Below are 18,182 nucleotides of genomic sequence, written 5' to 3' on the forward strand. Positions count from 1 at the left end.
CCCCTGCTGAGAACCCGCCGCCCTGCTAATATCGAGCCCTATGTCTCTGTTGAATTACAGGGCTACTGCTTGTTGTAGCCCTGGCTTTGGCCGCAGCGCTGCAACATAAATCAGTTGTCATGCCCACATCCATGCCATGCTTCATATGGTGACACAATCTGCCACTTTTTTGGTCATTGGCAGGTTGAGTGGTCAGCCCTTCCACATAGGTCAGCAATGTGCAGAAGCCAGATAAAGGGGAAAGCCTGTGGCAAGAAAGTAAAAACCATCATTGTAACGTTTTAACAGCTGCCCATACATAGGCTGCTGCATACCAGTTTTTTCCCTGTTGCCATTGGTGCACTGAAATGCACCCCACTGTATAAATGGGCAGATTCCAAAATGCCAAGAGTCCCAGCAGGTTGTACAGCCAGCTCAAGTGGAAAGGGCGACACCAGCAGAAAGGCAGAGGGAAATTCTGCTTAGACTGCCACTTGTTTTTAATGACAGATTAGCTAAATAATTTTTCCTTTTTCTTTGTAGATAGAGAAAAATATGTGCCCTTATATCTTTCTATTTGAAATGGAGAAGTATAAACTGTGCTTGCCAGAGTGTAACTCCCTCATTCAATAATACTTCCAGGTTTTGTGTAACCAGATGTGAAACTATTGTCTGTTTTTAAAATCTAATCCTCCTATTTCCAGTTGGCATAAATGCTACATAAGTCCCCATGAACTATAGTAAATGGGTAGCACGATGGTATTCAAAACAATAAAAATCATTGCATACACAACCAGAACAACCCAATTTGCAGACTTGCAGTTTGTTCTCTTGTAGATAATTAACAAATTTACACTTACTCACAGGTTACAGCCCATTTAGGCCTAGAAATTCCTCTGGTCATCAGCACACGATCAAAATCTGCATTACCAAACAGGAATTTCAAATGTGCACATTAATGATCATTTTAGCATTAACATCACCCAAAATTCCTCCCCTGCCACACATGCTGCCATTGTTACGAATGCACAATCAAAGCTTTATTTATTCCTTGTTAAATGCCAATTAAGGTAATAGTGGCGTATGGAATTCCCTGATCTTGCAATGCGCATGCTTTCTATGTTTGTCAAGCCAATTTAAAATAGGGGTAACAGCAGCACAGCCAATGGAATTATTTAGCAGCACAGTCGAGTTACGTAAATTGAGGAACAAATAACTTGTTGCAGCATTGGTCCCGTACACAGTGCTGAAGTAATAGACCTGATGTAGGACTGTACAACCTATTACTTGGTGCATACATTGGGGCCTTGGAGCCATAGAGCGGTTCTGAACTTCTGCTGGAGCAGGAGTTTGGGAGAACTCCCATGGAAATTCGGGGTCATAAATTCCAAGTTCCCATTGATTTTCATATATCTCAAGTTGCTGTTACTGACAGATCTTGGTGTTTGGATTTAGGATTTATCTGCCTGTGAGGCTACAGTGCTAAGAACAGTCTTTTCCGTACCTCCAAAATTCAAACAGGATAAATCTGCAAATAGGATTAAGTTGCCTGGGATTTGACAGCTCAATGGCTTGGGCCATACCTGGCCCTTGGATTGCAGGCTGGACACCTTGACCTCACCAGTTTACCTGAAAAAGGAGGGCCAGCCAAGCTCAGAGTGAGCCTTGATTTGAGTCAGTGGAAGGAAGTGTTACCAAGCCCACAGTGTAGCATGTTGTATTATTTTCTTGCTACCAGGAGGGACTGAAATTAAGGTAAAGGTGAGATTTGCTGAAATGATTACTCCATATGTTCACTTGCTGACTGCAAAATAATGCAGCTTAATGAATTGCATCTGGCCTCATCTCACTAAAGTGTCGATCAGTCCACCTTTCAGAAGATTGCAGAAATGCATATGAGGGCACGTTCAAGGATCACGATATCCAGTTCATAATACAATGGGGTCTTATTGTTATGCCCCTGGTTCACACTATCATATAACTAGATACTGGGCAGTACAGGCAAACTCCTGAATGTAAGGGATCCAGAATGCCCTCCAGGAGTGGTCGTTGACATTGAACCTGAGAGTGTATGTACAGTAGAGCTGAAATTTCTAACATCCAGGTTTCTTCTTAATTCTTCCAGTGTCTGGCAGATACATAAGACTACATTGTCTGACTTGATTATTTCTTGCCATGCCTAATGCACCTTTGTTTCTTGGACAGATATCTTAAATTAAGTGCATTCTCTGCATTATGCTCTCCCCTACCCATTGGTGCTTTGAGGACAACGACTTGAACTCTTGCTTTCCTTTCTCTATCTTACTCCACATTTCCATACAAATTTGCTCACTTAGCAGCTAGATTAAGAAACATTGCCCTATTTAAAGTAAGTAAGTGGGTAGTTTACTGATTTGCTAGTGCCTGATCTGCATTATCACAGCTGTAATCCAATTGGCTGATTGTGCATTCATAGTAGTCCACTGAATGAAAGTGAGCAAAATCGTAAATTACACTTTGTGTGCAATAGACCACAAATAACGTAAGCAACAAACTTTTATCATACTGAAGAATTTGTAGACCATAGGGTTATTTATACTAACAACCACAAATATAGTTCTTCATTGACTAAATCAATTGAGTTGCCTGGATTTGACAGCACAATGGCCTGGGCCATACCTGGCCCTTGGATTGCAGGCTGGACACCCTGACCTCACCAGTTTACCTGAAAAAGGGGGGCCAGCTAGGTTCAGAGCGAGCCTTGATTTGAGTCAGTGGAAGGAAGTGTTACCAAGCCCACAGTGTAGCATGTTGTATTATTTTCTTGCTACCAGGAGGGACTGAAATTAAGGTAAAGGTGAGATTTGCTGCAATGATTACTCCATATGTTCACTTGCTGACTGCAAAATTGGTTTGTTTGTCAAGCCAGAATCTTAAAAGTGATTGATTGGTCTTGGAAACTCAAAATTTGTGAGTTGGCTGAAGCTTTTTGTATTGTCTGTCAAATCACGATAACACATAAAAGCTCTTCATCCATATAGTCTTCATCCATATGTACTGGATTGAGCATAGATGTGATAGATGTGTTACTGATTACATCTGGAGAGAAGCTGTTCTTTTAGAAAACAAGCGCTTCAGTGAAATTGTGCTTGAGTGCAGACTATTTCTGTGAAAGCAGTTTGTTAGCAAATGTTGATGTGTATCTCCATGGAAATGTGGGGACACATATTAGCTCCCCATTGCCTGTTGGAGTCTGCTGCTGAATGTGGCTGATCATTCCTTTCCTGTGTTATTGCATTCACCGTTAGAACTTCACCACAAAGAATTCCATAAATGCCATGGGTTTCCGTTGGTGTCAGAGAGAGTTATTGATCAGGACTAAGTTAACATATGTAAGGAGTCGCACAACACCAGGTTATAGTCCAACAGCTTTATTTGAAATCACAAGCTTTCGGAGCTTTGCTCCTTCGTCAGGTATGGTGAAGAGTAGCATAAAGACACATCATATATAGTCAGAGAACAATGCCTGGTGATTACAGATAATGTTTCTAACTGCCCTTTATCACACCTCGGCAGAGAGATAATCACAGCAATCAAAGGAGTGTTCAAACAGGTTAGTCAGGGAAACATTACATCCAAGAATACTGAGGTGGGGTCACCAGGGGTCAAACGTAGCAGCTGCTGGGGTTTGTATTAAAAACAGATAACTTTTTTTTGCTGGAAATCGCAGCAGGTCCGGCCGCATCTGTGTATGGAGAACAAGCCAACTACGACTTGAGTCTGGATGACTCTACGTCAGGTGGGGTTACATGTAGTGTGACATGAACCCAAGATCCCGGTTGAGGCCGTCCTCATATCATAAACCATGATATATATATAGATGGTATTTTATATTTTGAGGTACTTGGAGACTGTGCAAACAGCGTTCAACAACTGTGCAGAATAGATTGTAATCTGGTCAAGCCTCCAATGTAACCACCCTCATGATTATCCTAGACTCTAACAGCACAGAAGAAGTCCACACAGCCCATCAATCCTCTGCTGGCTCTTTGAAAAAGCTACCCAATTAGTCCCACTCTCCTGCTCTTTCCCCATAGCCCTCCAAATTTTTCCTTAGATTATAAGCTAGGTGAACCTTTTTTTAATGCTCAAATAACAGTTTCATTTTCCGCTCTGATTTCCCCCCCTGCCTCTCCTCTCCTGACAGTAGTGACTCATTTTAGAACACGTTTCTATGGGCGCTAAATTGGGCCGTGTAGTGCCCGTTGTTTCGGCGCTACACGGCCTCTTTGACATTCAAGATGACGTCTTGGATGCGCACGCACGTTTCCAGCATGACATGCGCCAGATGCCATCTTGGTATAGGAGTTAGCGCAGGCGCAGATAACGAACGCTGGAATGATGTAAAGTAGGGAGAAAGTGGCTTCAATCAGTGTACAATGATGATTTAAAGTGATACACACCACTTTGGGACTTAACACTCAACTCAGCACACAGTCTTAACCCCGACCATCTGAACGTGTCTTAGAGTGCCTGGAGGAGCACCCCCCCCCCCAACCCGGGCGCTATTTAAAGGGACCATGCAGGATTTACAGGTTAGTGGCTGGATTATTGCTTTTGGCTGCTGAGACATTTGTAACTGTTTTTGGAGGTCTACTACACTTGAATACGAGGATGCAAGGACATAGCCTAGCATTTAGAGCCAGGACATGCAGGATTGAAGTTCGGAAATGCTTCTACGCGCAAAGGGTGGGAGAAGTTTGGAACGGCCTTCTGCAAACGGCAGTTAATGCTAGCTCAATTGAGAATTCTAAATCTGAGATTGATAGATTTCAGTGAACCAAGAGGAACAGCACCTCATCTTTTGATTGGGCATTTTATAACCTTCTGGACTCAACATTGATTTCAATAACTTCAGATCATAACCACTGCTTCCATTTTTTCGGACAGCAGGTGCTGGTAATGGTTCTGATGTTGTCATTTACATCTCCTCTAGACCCTTCTTTTGTTTCTTTACTTGTCCCATTATCACCCACCTTGCCTTGCACCATCATCCCTTTTGTCATTTAATCACTCCTGCTCTCCACCTTATCAGAGACCTTCCCTTTTGTTCTTTCTTCCCCCGGCTCTGTACTTGCTTAAAAATGGTTTAACCTCCAACTTCTCCCAGTTCTGACAGTGTCATGGAGCCGAAACATTAACTCTGTTTCTTTCTCCACAGATGCTGCCTGACTTGCTGAGTATTTCCAGCGTTTTCTGTTTTTATTTCAGATTTCCAGCATCCGCAGTACTTTGCTTTTGATGGAACACAATACCTAGCTGAGGCCTAACCAATGTTTTATAAAGGTTTAGCATCACTTCCTTGCTTTTGTACTCTATGCCTCTTTTAATAAAGCCCAGGGTCCCCTATGCTTTTTTAAAAGCCTTCTCAACTTGTCTTGTCACCTTCAAAGATTTGTGTATGTGCACCCTCAGGTCTCTCTGTTCCTGCAACACCATTAATATTGCACCATTTAGTTTATATTGCCTCTTCTCATTCTTCCTACCAAAATGTATCACTTTTACACTTCTCTGCGTTAAATTTCATCTGCAATGTGTGCCCACTGCAGTTGATGTTGTGTAAAGTACCACATAATAAGACCATAATACCATAAGAGATAGGAGCAGGAGTAGGCCATTCGGTCCCTCGAGCCTGCTCCGCTATTTAATGAGATCATGGCTGATCTGATTTTTACCTCAACTCCACTTTCCCGCCCTTTCCCCATATCCTTTGACTCCCTCACTGATCAAAAATTTGTCTAACTCAGCCTTGAATGTATTCAATGACTCAGCCTCCACAGCTTTCTGGGGTAAAGAATTCCAAAGATTCACGACCCTCGGAGAAGAAATTCCTCCTAATTTCTGTCTTAAACGGGCGACTCCTTATTCTGAGACTATGCCCCCTAGTTTTAGATTCCTCCATGAGGGGTAACATCCTCTCAGCATCTACCCTATCGTGTCCCCTCAGAATCTTGTATATTTCAATAAGATCTCCTCTCATTCTTCTAAACTCCAATGAGTATACACCCAACCTGTTCAATCTTTCCTCATAAGACAACCCTTCCATCCCCAGAATCAACCTAGTGAACCTTCTCTGAACTGCCTCCAAGGTAAGTATGTCCTTCCTTAAATAAGGGCACCAGAACTGTACGCAGTACTCCAGTTGTGGTCTCACCAGCACCCTGTACAGTTGTAGCATGACTTCCCTGCTTTTATACTCCATCCCCCTGGAAATAAAGGCCAATATTCCGTTTGCCTTCCAGATTACCTGTTGCACCTGTATGTTGACTTTTTGTGTTTCACGTATGAGGACACCCAGATCCCTCTCTACCGCAGCATTTTGTGGTATTTCTCCATTCAAATAATACTATGCTTTTTTATTTTTCCTCCCAAAGTGGATGACCTCACATTTTCCCACATTATATTCCATCTGCCAGATTTTTGCCCATTCACTTAACCTGTCAATATCCCTTTGCAGACACTTTGTATCCTCATCGCAACTTGCTTTTCCACCTATCTTTGTATCATCAGCAAATTTAGCCACAAGACACTCTGTTTCTTCATCCAAGTCATTGATATATATTGTAAATAGTTGAGGCCCCAGCACTGATCCCTGCGGCACCCCACTAGTTACAGATTGCCATTTTGAAAATGACCCTTTTATCCCGAGTGCACGCAGAGGGTCGGAACACAGACCGAGGGTCGGAACACAGACCGAGGGTCGGAACACAGACCGAGGGTCGGAACACAGACCGAGGGATAGAGCAGGCACTGAGGGAGGTAATCCACAGCGTTTTGGGGAAGGGAGTTCCAGATTTCCACTACCTTTTGTGTGAAAAGTGTTTCCTGATTTTCTCCTGAATGGTCGAGCTCTAATTATAAGCTCTAATGAGGCCTTAGGTTCATCCCCTTATGCCCCCACCTCAATGAATTTCAAGCTTGACATGATGCTGAGCTCTCCTTCCATCACCTTCGCCTCCGCATCCATATCTTTGGCCAGGAGTCTTCCCCCCGCACAGCGGACCCTTTCTCCCGTCTTCAGAATTCTCATTCCACCTGACCCCTCCCTCTGGCCTCTTACCCTCTCTTGGTCTTTTCATTGGGAACTGCTGGCATGACATCAGCCGTCTCAATTTCTCTGCTCCCTGCACTCACTCTAACCTACCTCCCTCTGAACTTGCAGCACTCCATTCTCTCAGGTCAAACCCTGACATTGTCATTAAACCTGCTGACAAGGCCGGCGCTGTTGTTGTGTGGCGAACAGACAATAATAGACATGTTAGCAAAATAATAGACATGTTAGCAAAATTAAAGCCAATGGGATTAAAGGGACCGTGGCAGCTTGGATACAAAATTGACTAAGGGACAGAAAGCAGTGAGTAATAGTTAATGGTTGTTTATCAAACTGGAGGGAAGTATACAGTGGTGTTCCCCAGAGATTGGTATTAGGATCGTTGCTCTTTTTGATATATATTAATGACCTGAACTTGGGTATACAGTGTATAATTTCAAGTTTGCAGATGACATGAAACTCGAAAATGCAGTGAACAATGTGGAAGATAGTAACAGACTTCAGGAGGACATAGACAGACTGGTGAAATGGGCAGACACATTGCAGATGAAATTTAACACAGAGAAGTGTGAAGTGATATATTTTGGTAGAAAGAGTGAGGAGAGGCAATATAAATTAAATGGTACAATTTTAAAGGGAGTACAGGAACAATGAGACCTGGGGGTATACGCACACACATCTTTGAAGGTGGTAGGACAAGTTGAGAAGGCTGTTTAAAAAGCATATGGGATCCTGGGCTTTATTAATAGAGGCATAGGCCCTGATATTACCAGGGAGGCAGGTTGGCAGCGGTGGGGGGGGGCACTGGGCACGTGGGTAACCCACCCAGTCAAATCGGTGTGTTCCCCATGCGATTGCGGGTAAATTGAAGCCACTTACCTTGGCTTCCGGGTTTGGAAACCTGCGCAGCGGGCGGACTGCGCACCCGCATCACAGGCTGTCAGCTGGAGGAGACCTATTTAAAGGGGCAGTCCTCCACTGCTGCTCCTGCAGCAAACAGCCAAAATTACAGCATGGAGCAGCCCAGGGGAAAGGCTGCTCCCAAGTTTAATGATGCCTCACTCCAGGTGTTACTGGATGGGGTGAGGAGGAGGAGAGAGATCTTCTACCCGGCGGACAGGAGGAAGTGGCCTGCCTCTGCCACCAAGAAGGCCTGGCTTGAGGTGGCAGAAGAGGTCACCAGCAGCAGCAACATATCCTGCACCTGGATACAGTGCAGGAAGCGCTTCAATGACCTAACTAGGTCAGCCAAAGTGAGTACACTTACTCATTCTCCTACACTCCGTCTTCCGCATCACCACCCCCACCCCACCCACAACTCCTTCTGCACTGCCAACACTACTCTATCACATCACTCCTCACACCCACTCAAACCTCATCCTCAACTTACCTACACTTACTCATCTCCCCAGTACTTATCCCACCACTACCACTCAACCCAATCCTCATACAATGTCATGGCTCTGTCTCATACTCACCCTCTGATGCATCTCTTTCACAGTCAGCCTCACCCAAACCAATGCATTCAGCGGTTGGTGAGTCACCACACACATGTGAGCACAAACAGACACTGGTGGCAGGGGCAGCTGTGGAGAGTCCGTCTTGGTGGGAGCACTCTTCTCCAGGCCCTGTTCAGCTGGATACAGATGCTGAACCCCGGGGGCCATCGATGAAAAGGAGAATGATCGAGGGGCAGCAGCACATTTGCGACGTGCTGGAACAGGTGCCACGCGCACTCTCCACAATCATGCAGGGGATGGAGGAGTCAAACTCCTGCATGAGTGGAATGGTGGCACAGGTACAGGAGGGGATCTCCGAGATATTGTCACAGGGACGTAAAGGCATCTCTGAGATAGTGCCGCGGGTAAGTGCGGGAATGTCTGCGATGGAGGGAAGGCTAGCCACCATCGAGCTTCAGGCATGGCTCACCAATGAGTCCATTGAGGCCCTGACAACGGCCCTTCGGACTCAGGGTGAGCAATATTCTGCCACCTTAAACAGGCAGGCAGAAACACTAGCACTGGCCTTACAAGGCTTCACACGTGTCCTCCAAACTGTCGTCCTGCGGAGTGGTAGGAGTGATGTGGGCTTGGCCCAGGAGGGGGATGATGGCGAAAGGGGACATAGAAGTGGGGAGGCCACTCAAAGTGCTTCCACGTCTCACCCGATGCCCCCTCTCAACCAGTACCCACAATGCTGCCTCCTCTCCAGGTGATTGAGTCTGCCTCTGCACAGGTGCAGGTGGAGCCGTCTTTGGAGGGGCTCTCACGGGCACTGAAACCCAGAGGGTGTAGGCACAAAGCATCTAATTGGCCAGGGCATGAACAAAAGCAACCTGCCTCTACCTCTGCTGCAGCCACAGGGGAAGCACCACGTATGATTAGTAGGAAGCGTAAGGCAAAGGTTTTGTGAGCACAAAGGGGATGCACAAGGGTGTTTGACGGTTTGTCATGTTTTTTATTTATATTTGATTTTGGTTCAACTCACATTAAATATTATATTGTCACCACTACTGCCACGTCTTGGCCATTCTTGAAAGGCTTGTGCAATAAGTCCCTTTCATGAGGTGGTCCATGAACACCCACACTGATGCCACCCATTGGGTCACCCTACAGTGGGTGTATGTGTAGTTGCACAACTATTTTGTGCAGGTGCCTGTGGCGCAGCACTGTGTTGTGGAGGTCCATGTGGCGGAGGTGGACAGCGTGCCTGGCGAGGCTGGTGATGTTGCTCGTCCTCGGATGGAGTGATGAATGCAGCAATGGCGCCCCCCATCCTAACGGTGTGAGTTTGAGGGGGTCCGCAAAGTAGGTAAATGTGTTTGCACAGCAGAGTTTAGTGTATAAATTAATAATTTTGAGTCGAAAGACAAAAGTGTTGCAGCCAAAACTTTGTCTGAAGTGACAGAGTGCCCTGCTGCAATAAATGAGGTATTCCCCCCAACTGTCAAAAAATCCTTTGCATCTCCCATTGGCTGCTGACTGAAACACGTCTGCTCCAACAGGGAGTGTTTCCCACAGCACGGGAAACACGCTGAGGATCTATGAAAACTGCAGACCTGCCAAAATCTCCTGTCAATGAGGTCTGTCAAGGACCTCAACTAGGTAAGTAAGTATCTAAATTGTCATCCCGCCGGCTTTAATTGCCGGTGGGAGTCCCGCATGCGGGAGCTGCACGCACACCCGAACGCGTCATTGGGGAACCCGGAAGCGGGCGGGTTGTCGCCGGGCTCCGGACCCGCTCCGGGATTCCTCCATTTTAGGAACCTCCCCATCCCGAACGCTCCCATTCAGCCATCCTAAAATCGGCCCCATAGAGTACAAAAGCAAGGAAGTTATGCTAAACCTTTACAAAACACTGGTTAGGCATCAGCTGGAGTATTGTGTTCAATTCAGGGCACCACACTTTAGGAAGGATGTCATGGCCTTAGAGAGGGTGCAGAAGAGATTTAGATAGAGTAACTAAGGAGCGATAGACTAAATAAGGAGAAACTGTTTCCAGTGGCAGAAGGGTTGGTAACCAGAGGACACAGGATTAAGGTAATCGGCAGAAGAACCAGAGGCAACATGAGGAAACATTTTTTTATGGAGCGAGTTTTTTTTATTCTTTCATGGGATGTGGGCCTCACTGGCAAGGCCAGCATTTATTGCCCATCCCTGATTGCCCTTGAGAAGGAGGTGATGAGCTGCCTTCTTGAAGCGTTGTTATGATCTGGAATGCACTGCCTGAAAGGGAGGTGGAAACAAATTCAATAGTAGCTTTCAGAAGCGAATTGGATAAATACTTGACGGGAAAAAATTTACAGGGCTATGGGGAAAGGGCAGGGGAGTTGAACTAATTGGATAGCTCTTTCAAAGAGCCGGCACAGACATGATGGGCTGAATGACCTCCTTCTGTGCTATACCAAACTATGATACTAAGATAAAGATGGCAGCATATTTCATTGCAACAGTTTCCGTGGTAATAAGACATGTCAGAATCCATAAAAGCACATCTGTTCGAATTCAGGACTGTACCTTATCATGAACGTGAAACTGCAGCCCTGCATGTCAGCTTCTGTCATTGAGATGTATTTACTGATACATTTAGGAAATACAAGTATGTGCAACATCAGTTTATGGAACTGTATGAAGTTCCTTTTATTACAGACTCCAGGGGGGCAATTTTAACCCGCAAGAACGGGGTGGTGGCAGATGGGAGGTTGGCAAAAGTAGTTTGGAGGACGAGGTTCATGGAATGTATTCGAGACAGTTTTCTGGAACCATATGTCGAGGAAACAACTAGGGAACAGGCTATTTTAGACCTAGTATTGTGTAATGAGACAGGGTTAATTAGTAATCTCATGGTTAAGGATCCTTTGGGGCAGAGTGATCATAATATGATAGAATTCCATATTGTGTTTGAGAGTGATGCAGTCAAGTCCGAAAATAGGGTCTTAAATTTTAACAAAGCCAATTAGGTGGGTATGAGGGGCGAGTTGGCTGAGGTAGATTGGTAATGTTGCCAAAAAGAGTAGTAAGCCTGAGGATTGAGAGGGTTTTAGAAATCAGCAAAGGATGACCAAGAAATTGATAAAGAGGAAGAAAATTGAATACAAGAGTAAACTAACAAGAAATATAAAAACAGATTGTAAGCTTCTACAAGTATGTAAAAAGGACGAGATAGCAAAAGTAAACATGGGTCTCTTCGAGGCAGAGACAGGAGAAATTGTAATGGGGAATAAGGAAATGGCAGAGACGTTAAACAAATATCTTGTATTTGTCTTCACAGTAGAAGATTTAAAAAACATACCTGAGTTTAATGAGAGTGAGGAATTCAAAGCAATTAAGATTAGTAAAGAAAAAGTACTGGCAAAATTAATGAGACTAAAAGCCGATGAATCCCCTGGACCTGATGGCCTACAACCTAGGGTCTTAAAAGAGGTGACTGCAGAGATAGTGGATGAATTGGTTTTGATCTTCCAGAATTCCCTAGATTCTAGAACGGTCCCCATGGATTGGAAGGTAGCAAATGTAAACCCGCTGTTCAAGAAAGGAGGGAGAGAGAAAACAGGGAACTATAGGCCAGTTAGCCTGACATCAGTAGTAGGGAAAATGCTAGAATCTATTAATAAGGACATAGTAACAGGGCACTTAGAAAATCATAATATGATTAGCAGAGTCAGCATGGTTTTATAAAAGGGAAATCGTGTTTGACAAATCTATTAGAGTTTTTTGATGATGTAACTAGCAGGGTAGATATGGGGGAAACCAGTGGATGTAGTATATTTGGATTTTCAAAAGGCATTTGATAAGGTTGTTACACAAGAGTAAAGCTCATGGGATTGGGGATCATATAATAACATGGATTGAGGATTGGTTAACGGACAGAAAACAGCAAGTAGGGATAAACGGGTCATTTTCGGGTTGGCAGGTTGTAACTAGTGGGGCGCCGCAAGGATCAGTGCTTTGGCCTCAGCTGTTTACAATATATATCAATGACTTAGATGAGGGGACCGAGTGTAATGTATCCAAGTTTGCTGCCGATGCAATGGTAGGTGGGAAAGTAAGCTATGAGGAGGACGCAAAGAGGCTGCAAAGGGATATAGACAGATTAAGTGAGTGGGCAAGATGGTGGCAGATGGAATATAATGTGTGAAAATGTGAAATTATAAGCACTTTGGTAGGAAGAATAGAAAAGCAGAATATTTTTTAAAAGGTGAGAGACCGAGAAATGTTGGTAGTCAGAGGGATTTGGGTGTCCTTGTACACGAATCACAGAAAGTTAACATACAGGTACAGCAAGCAATTAAGAAGGCAAGTGGTATGTTACCTTTATTGCAAGGGAGTTGGAGTATAAGAGTAAGGAGGTCTTGCTACAATTATATAGGGCTCTAGTGAAACCACACCTGGAGTACTGTGCACAGTTTTGGTCTCCTTACCTAAGGAACTCCTTACCAACAATGGTTCACTCGATTGATTCCTGGGATGAGAGGGTTGTCCTATGAGGTGAGATTGAGTAGAATGGGCCTATATTCTCAGGAGTTTAGAAGAATGAGAGGTGATCTCATTGAAATGTATAAAATTCTTAGAGGGCTTGACAGGTTAAATGCTGAGAGGCTGTTTTCTGTGGCTGGAGAGTCTAGAATTAGGGGTCATAGTTTCAACATAAGGAGTCGGCCATTTAATACTGAGATGAGGAGAAATTTCTTCATTCAGAGGGTTGTGAATCTTTGGAATTCTCTACCCCAGTGGGCTGTGGATGCTCAGTCATTGAGTATATTCAAGGATGAGATCGATGGATATTTGGACACTAAGGGAATCAAGGGATATGGGGATAGGGCAGGAAAGTGGAGTTGAAGTAGAAGATCAGCCATGATCTTACTGAATGGTGGAGCAGGCTCGAGGGGCCGTATGGACTACTCCTGCTCCTATTTCTTATATTCTTATGTTAAAACTGCAGCTTTTTGGAGCGGGACCGCATCCCGGCTCCAACACACCCACTTCCGGGTTTAACCCAGGCCTGTTAAAATGTGCATGCGCAACAGAACCCCAGACATCCCGTCTCAACTTAAAGCCGGCGGGCCAATATTTAAAGAACCAATTCAGTTGAAATACTTTAGGTACTTTACTTTTTGTGGATTCTGCAACAGAAACGGATTTAACTACTACCCCTGCAAGTATCTCCCATGGCTTCTGAAACGCATCATAGGAATGGAGACAAGTTGCAGCCGAAGCTCACTTGGCTCTTTAAACCAGTGATTGTCACATCTCAATAAAACGTGAGGTATTGCAGCTGGGCTGCAGTTCTCTCAGACAAACCTTTGGCTGGGAGTTCTTTGTGTTTAGACTGAGATTTCTTTGTTGAGACTGAGAATTCTTGTGTTCAGACAAATTTACCTACATTTTGGCGCCCCGCAAACTGACAGGATCGGGATGAGGGGCGTAATGGATCTATTCCACAGTACATCTGAGGAGGAGGAAAATGAAGATGGGGAGTCCATCACCAGAGCAGCCGCACACATTGCTGCCCGTGATACCAGGGATGCCCGCATCTCGAACAGATTCTCATAACGAGATGTGCAAATTGAAGACTTTGAAATACTCAGGCCGCCTGGAACAAACACCACTACCATCAACCGCCACCCACCCGCCCCCACCCCCCCCCCACCGCCTTTGCAAAAAACAGTCCTTCAGCCACGTATACACCCATTGTACATGAGCCCAATGGGTGGCATCATGTCTTGGCATTCATGATGAAGCACGTGAAAGGGCGAATTCAGAAAAGAGGCAATAATGGCCAAGATGTGGCAGTGGTGGTGATAATTATTAAATTTATCGTGCCATAACAAAAAAAAAATTAATAACATGACAGCTTGTTGAACACCCTTGTCCATAGCCCTTGATGAATTACAATTGCTTAGTCTTTCTCTTTCTACCGCTTCTATGTGGTGAATCCCCTGTGGCTTCGGCAGAGGTAGTGGCAGGTTGCTCAGATTCCTGCCGTGACTGCTGAGATGCTCTCCGTCTATGACCTGGGTTTTAGAGCCCATAAGGGCCCCGCCAAAGACTGCTCCACCTGCACCTGTGCAGGGGAAGATTCGGCCATCTGGAGAGGAGGCAGTATTGCGGGTACTGGTTAAGGAGGGTGAGATGTGGGAGCGCTTTGAGGGGATACCCTAATTCCATGTCCCCTTTTGCCATCATCCTTCTCCAGGGCCAGCACAACATCACTCCCACCACTCTGCTGGCCAGCTCTTCTGAGGAATCACTTTAGTTCTAGACTCTCTAGCCAGGGGAAACAATCTCTCAGCATCTACCCTGTCAAGCCCCCTAATAATCTTATATGTTTCAGTGTGATCACCTCTCATTCTTCTAAACTCCTGAGAGAATAGGCTCATTCTACTCAACCTCACCTCATAGGACAACCCTCTCATCCCAGGAATTAATCTAGTGAACCTTTGTTGTACCGCCTCCAGGTCAAGTATGTCCTTTCTTGGATAAGGAGACCAAAACTGTACGCAATACTCCAGGTGAGGTCTCCCTAAAGCCCTGTACAACTGTAGTAAGACTTCCTTACTCTTGTACTCCAACCCCCATGCAATAAAGGCCAACATTTGCTTTCCTAATTGCCTGCCGTACCTGCATACTAACTTCTTGTGTTTCTTGTACGAGGATACTCAAGTCTCTCTGAACACCAACATTTAATAGTTTCTCACCATTTAAAAAATATTCTGTTTTTCTATTCTTCCTACCAAAGTGAATAACCTCACATTTCCCCACATTATATTTCATCTGACACCTTCTTGCCCACTCACTCAATCTGTCTATATCCCTTAGCAGACTCTTTGTGTCCTCACAGCTCACTTTCCCACCTCGCTTTGTATCATCAGCAAACTTGGATACATTACACTCTGTCCCTTCATCTAAGTCATTAATATAGATTGTAAATAGCTGAGGTCCAAGCACTAATCCTTGCGGCATCCCACTTGTTTCATCCTGCCAACCTGAAAATGACCCGTTTATCCCTACTCTCTGTTTTCTGACCTTTACCCAATCCTCTATCCATGCTAATATATTACCCCCAACCCCATGAGCCCTTATCTTGTGTAACAACCTTTTATGTGGCATGTTATTGAATGTCTTTTGAAAATCCAAATATACTACATCCACTGGTCCCCCTTTTTCTACCCTGCTTGTTACATCCTCAAAAAGCTCTAATAAATTTGTCAACAATGATTTCTCTTTCATAAAACCATGTTGACTCTGCCTAATAATATTATGATTTTCTAAGTGCCCTGTTACCACTTCCTTAATAATGGATTCCAGCATTTTCCTGTACTGTACTCTTCTCCTTCTCTCCCTAGTTTACAGAGGTGCTCCTCCTTCGCCTTATCCAGAATTCACACAGGCACTCTTTACCCTCTGTTCCTTCAATTTTTGAGATATGTTTCACTCTCTCCTACCCAGTTTATACTGGTAGTCTTCTCCTTGTCTCCCATTCAGGTTGGCACTCTGTTCCATCTCACACCCCTCAATTGATTCTGACATCAGTTCACACTGGCACTGTTTTCCCTATCTCCTTTAATTTAGGCTGGTACTCTTCTCCCCTTCTCTCCAGTTCAAGATGGCAGTTTCCCCCCCCCCCCACAATTCACATTGGCACTCCTCCCCCACCCCTTAAGTTCAAGCTAACATTCTTATTCCTCTAGCACTCCAGATTTCCAAGGATTGAAGAATACTCCATGTTGTAGGTAGGAATTCCTGATCTTGCAAGAATTCCCACCCACAGCATGCAGTACTGTTGCTTTGCTTGGAGCAGCAAAAAGATGTTGGGGCTGGGAGTGGCACTGGGAATGAGGAGTAGCATTAAGGCAGGAGCTGGGAGCAGTGATGAGGTGAGGAGCTAGGAGGGGCACTGAGGGTAGGAACTGGGTTGGGGCACTGAGGTGAAGAGCTTGGATCGGTGAGGAATTGGGAGGAGCCCTGAGGTGAGGAGCTGGGAGGAGCCCTGAGGTGAAGAGATGGGAGGGGCACTGCGGTGAGGAGATGGGAGGGACAGTGAGGGTAGGAGCTAGGAGCAGTGCTGAGGTGAGGAGCTGGGAGGGGCAGTGAGGTGAGATGCTGGGATCGGTGAAGAGCTGGGAGGGGCATTGAGGTGAGGAGCTGGGAGGGGCAGTGAGGTGAGATGCTGGGATCGGTGAAGAGCTGGGAGGGGCATTGAGGTGAGGAGCTGGGAGGGGCAGTGAGGTGAGATGCTGGGATCGGTGAAGAGCTGGGAGGGGCATTGAGGTGAGGAGATGGGAGGGGCACTGAGGTGAGGAGATGGGAGGGGCACTGAGGTGAGGAGATGGGAGGGGCACTGAGGTGAGGAGATGGGAGGGGCACTGAGGTGAGGAGATGGGAGGGGCACTGAGGTGAGGAGATGGGAGGGACACTGAGGTGTGGAGCTGGGAGCAATGTTGAGGTGAGGAACTGGGAGCAGTGTTGAGGTGAGGAGCTGGGATGGGGCAGTGAGGTGAGATGCTGGGAGTAGTACTAAGGTGAGGTGAGGTACTCCCACAGTGTTGTCAGGTAGGGAGTTCCACAATTTTGACCCAGCGACAATGAAGGAATGGTAATATATGTTCAAATCATGATGGTGTGTGACTTGGAGAGGAACTTGAAGGTGGTGGTGTTCCCATGCACCTGCTGGCCTTCTCCTTCTAGGTGGTGGAGGTTGCAAGTTTGGTAGGTGCTGCCGAAGAAGCCTTGGTGATTTGCTGCAGCCCACCCTGTAGACAGTAATGTAAATATGCAATGATCGTGCCTTCCATTGCAAAAAAAACTAATGCAAGGTGCAAAATGTAAATGAACATCAATGCTTTTATCCAAAAAAGAGCACAAGCTTGGAATCAACTTTGAGAACTGAAAGCTAGCTTCAAGAATCCAACTTCAGTGGACCAGGGCAGTGGATTGGTACTTTGCCTGTTTTATATAAACAAGGTAAGGATGGGGTTTATGGCAATTTAAAAAGCAGAGAAGTAGAATTGGTTGGAGCATTGGGGTTTCGGTGCAATACAGGTTGAGGAGCTGGCAGATGCAAAGCTAGGCACTACTGTACCATCACTGGTGGGGAAGTGGAATTACAGCGTGACAAGTTTACATAGGCAGTTCCATTATAAATGAGGACATAGGAATTTATAGGAAAAGTTGATGGAAAAGTGTGACAAAAACATCACAACGGGAAATAAAGTGTTGTAGACAAGAAGCATGCACAGATATAATATTTTAAATTTATTATACATATATTGCAATTTTGAGAATTACTGGGCAGAGTAGAGGGAGCTAAACAGGAAAGTTCTCTAATCCCATCCTGATAGACATTAAAAAAAAACTACTGTCAAAGTTAGATTAGCATTTTCTACGATTATGTGCATGTACCCAGAGCAGGTTTTTCAATTTTATATATAAATTGCTTGAAGGGAGATCTTCAGAGTGGAATGTTTTCTGTAGACTGAGAAGGGCATACGAGACATTATTTTATAAAGTCTGTGTTTAAAATTGCCACAAGGAAATTCTCATCGCAAATTCAGTTTTCCCACCCCCTCTCAATTGAAAACAGCAGTATATAACTGAAAAGTTACACTACTGTT

The sequence above is a fragment of the Heptranchias perlo genome, chromosome 16, assembly GCF_035084215.1.
Source record: "Heptranchias perlo isolate sHepPer1 chromosome 16, sHepPer1.hap1, whole genome shotgun sequence".
Taxonomy (NCBI): domain Eukaryota; kingdom Metazoa; phylum Chordata; class Chondrichthyes; order Hexanchiformes; family Hexanchidae; genus Heptranchias; species Heptranchias perlo.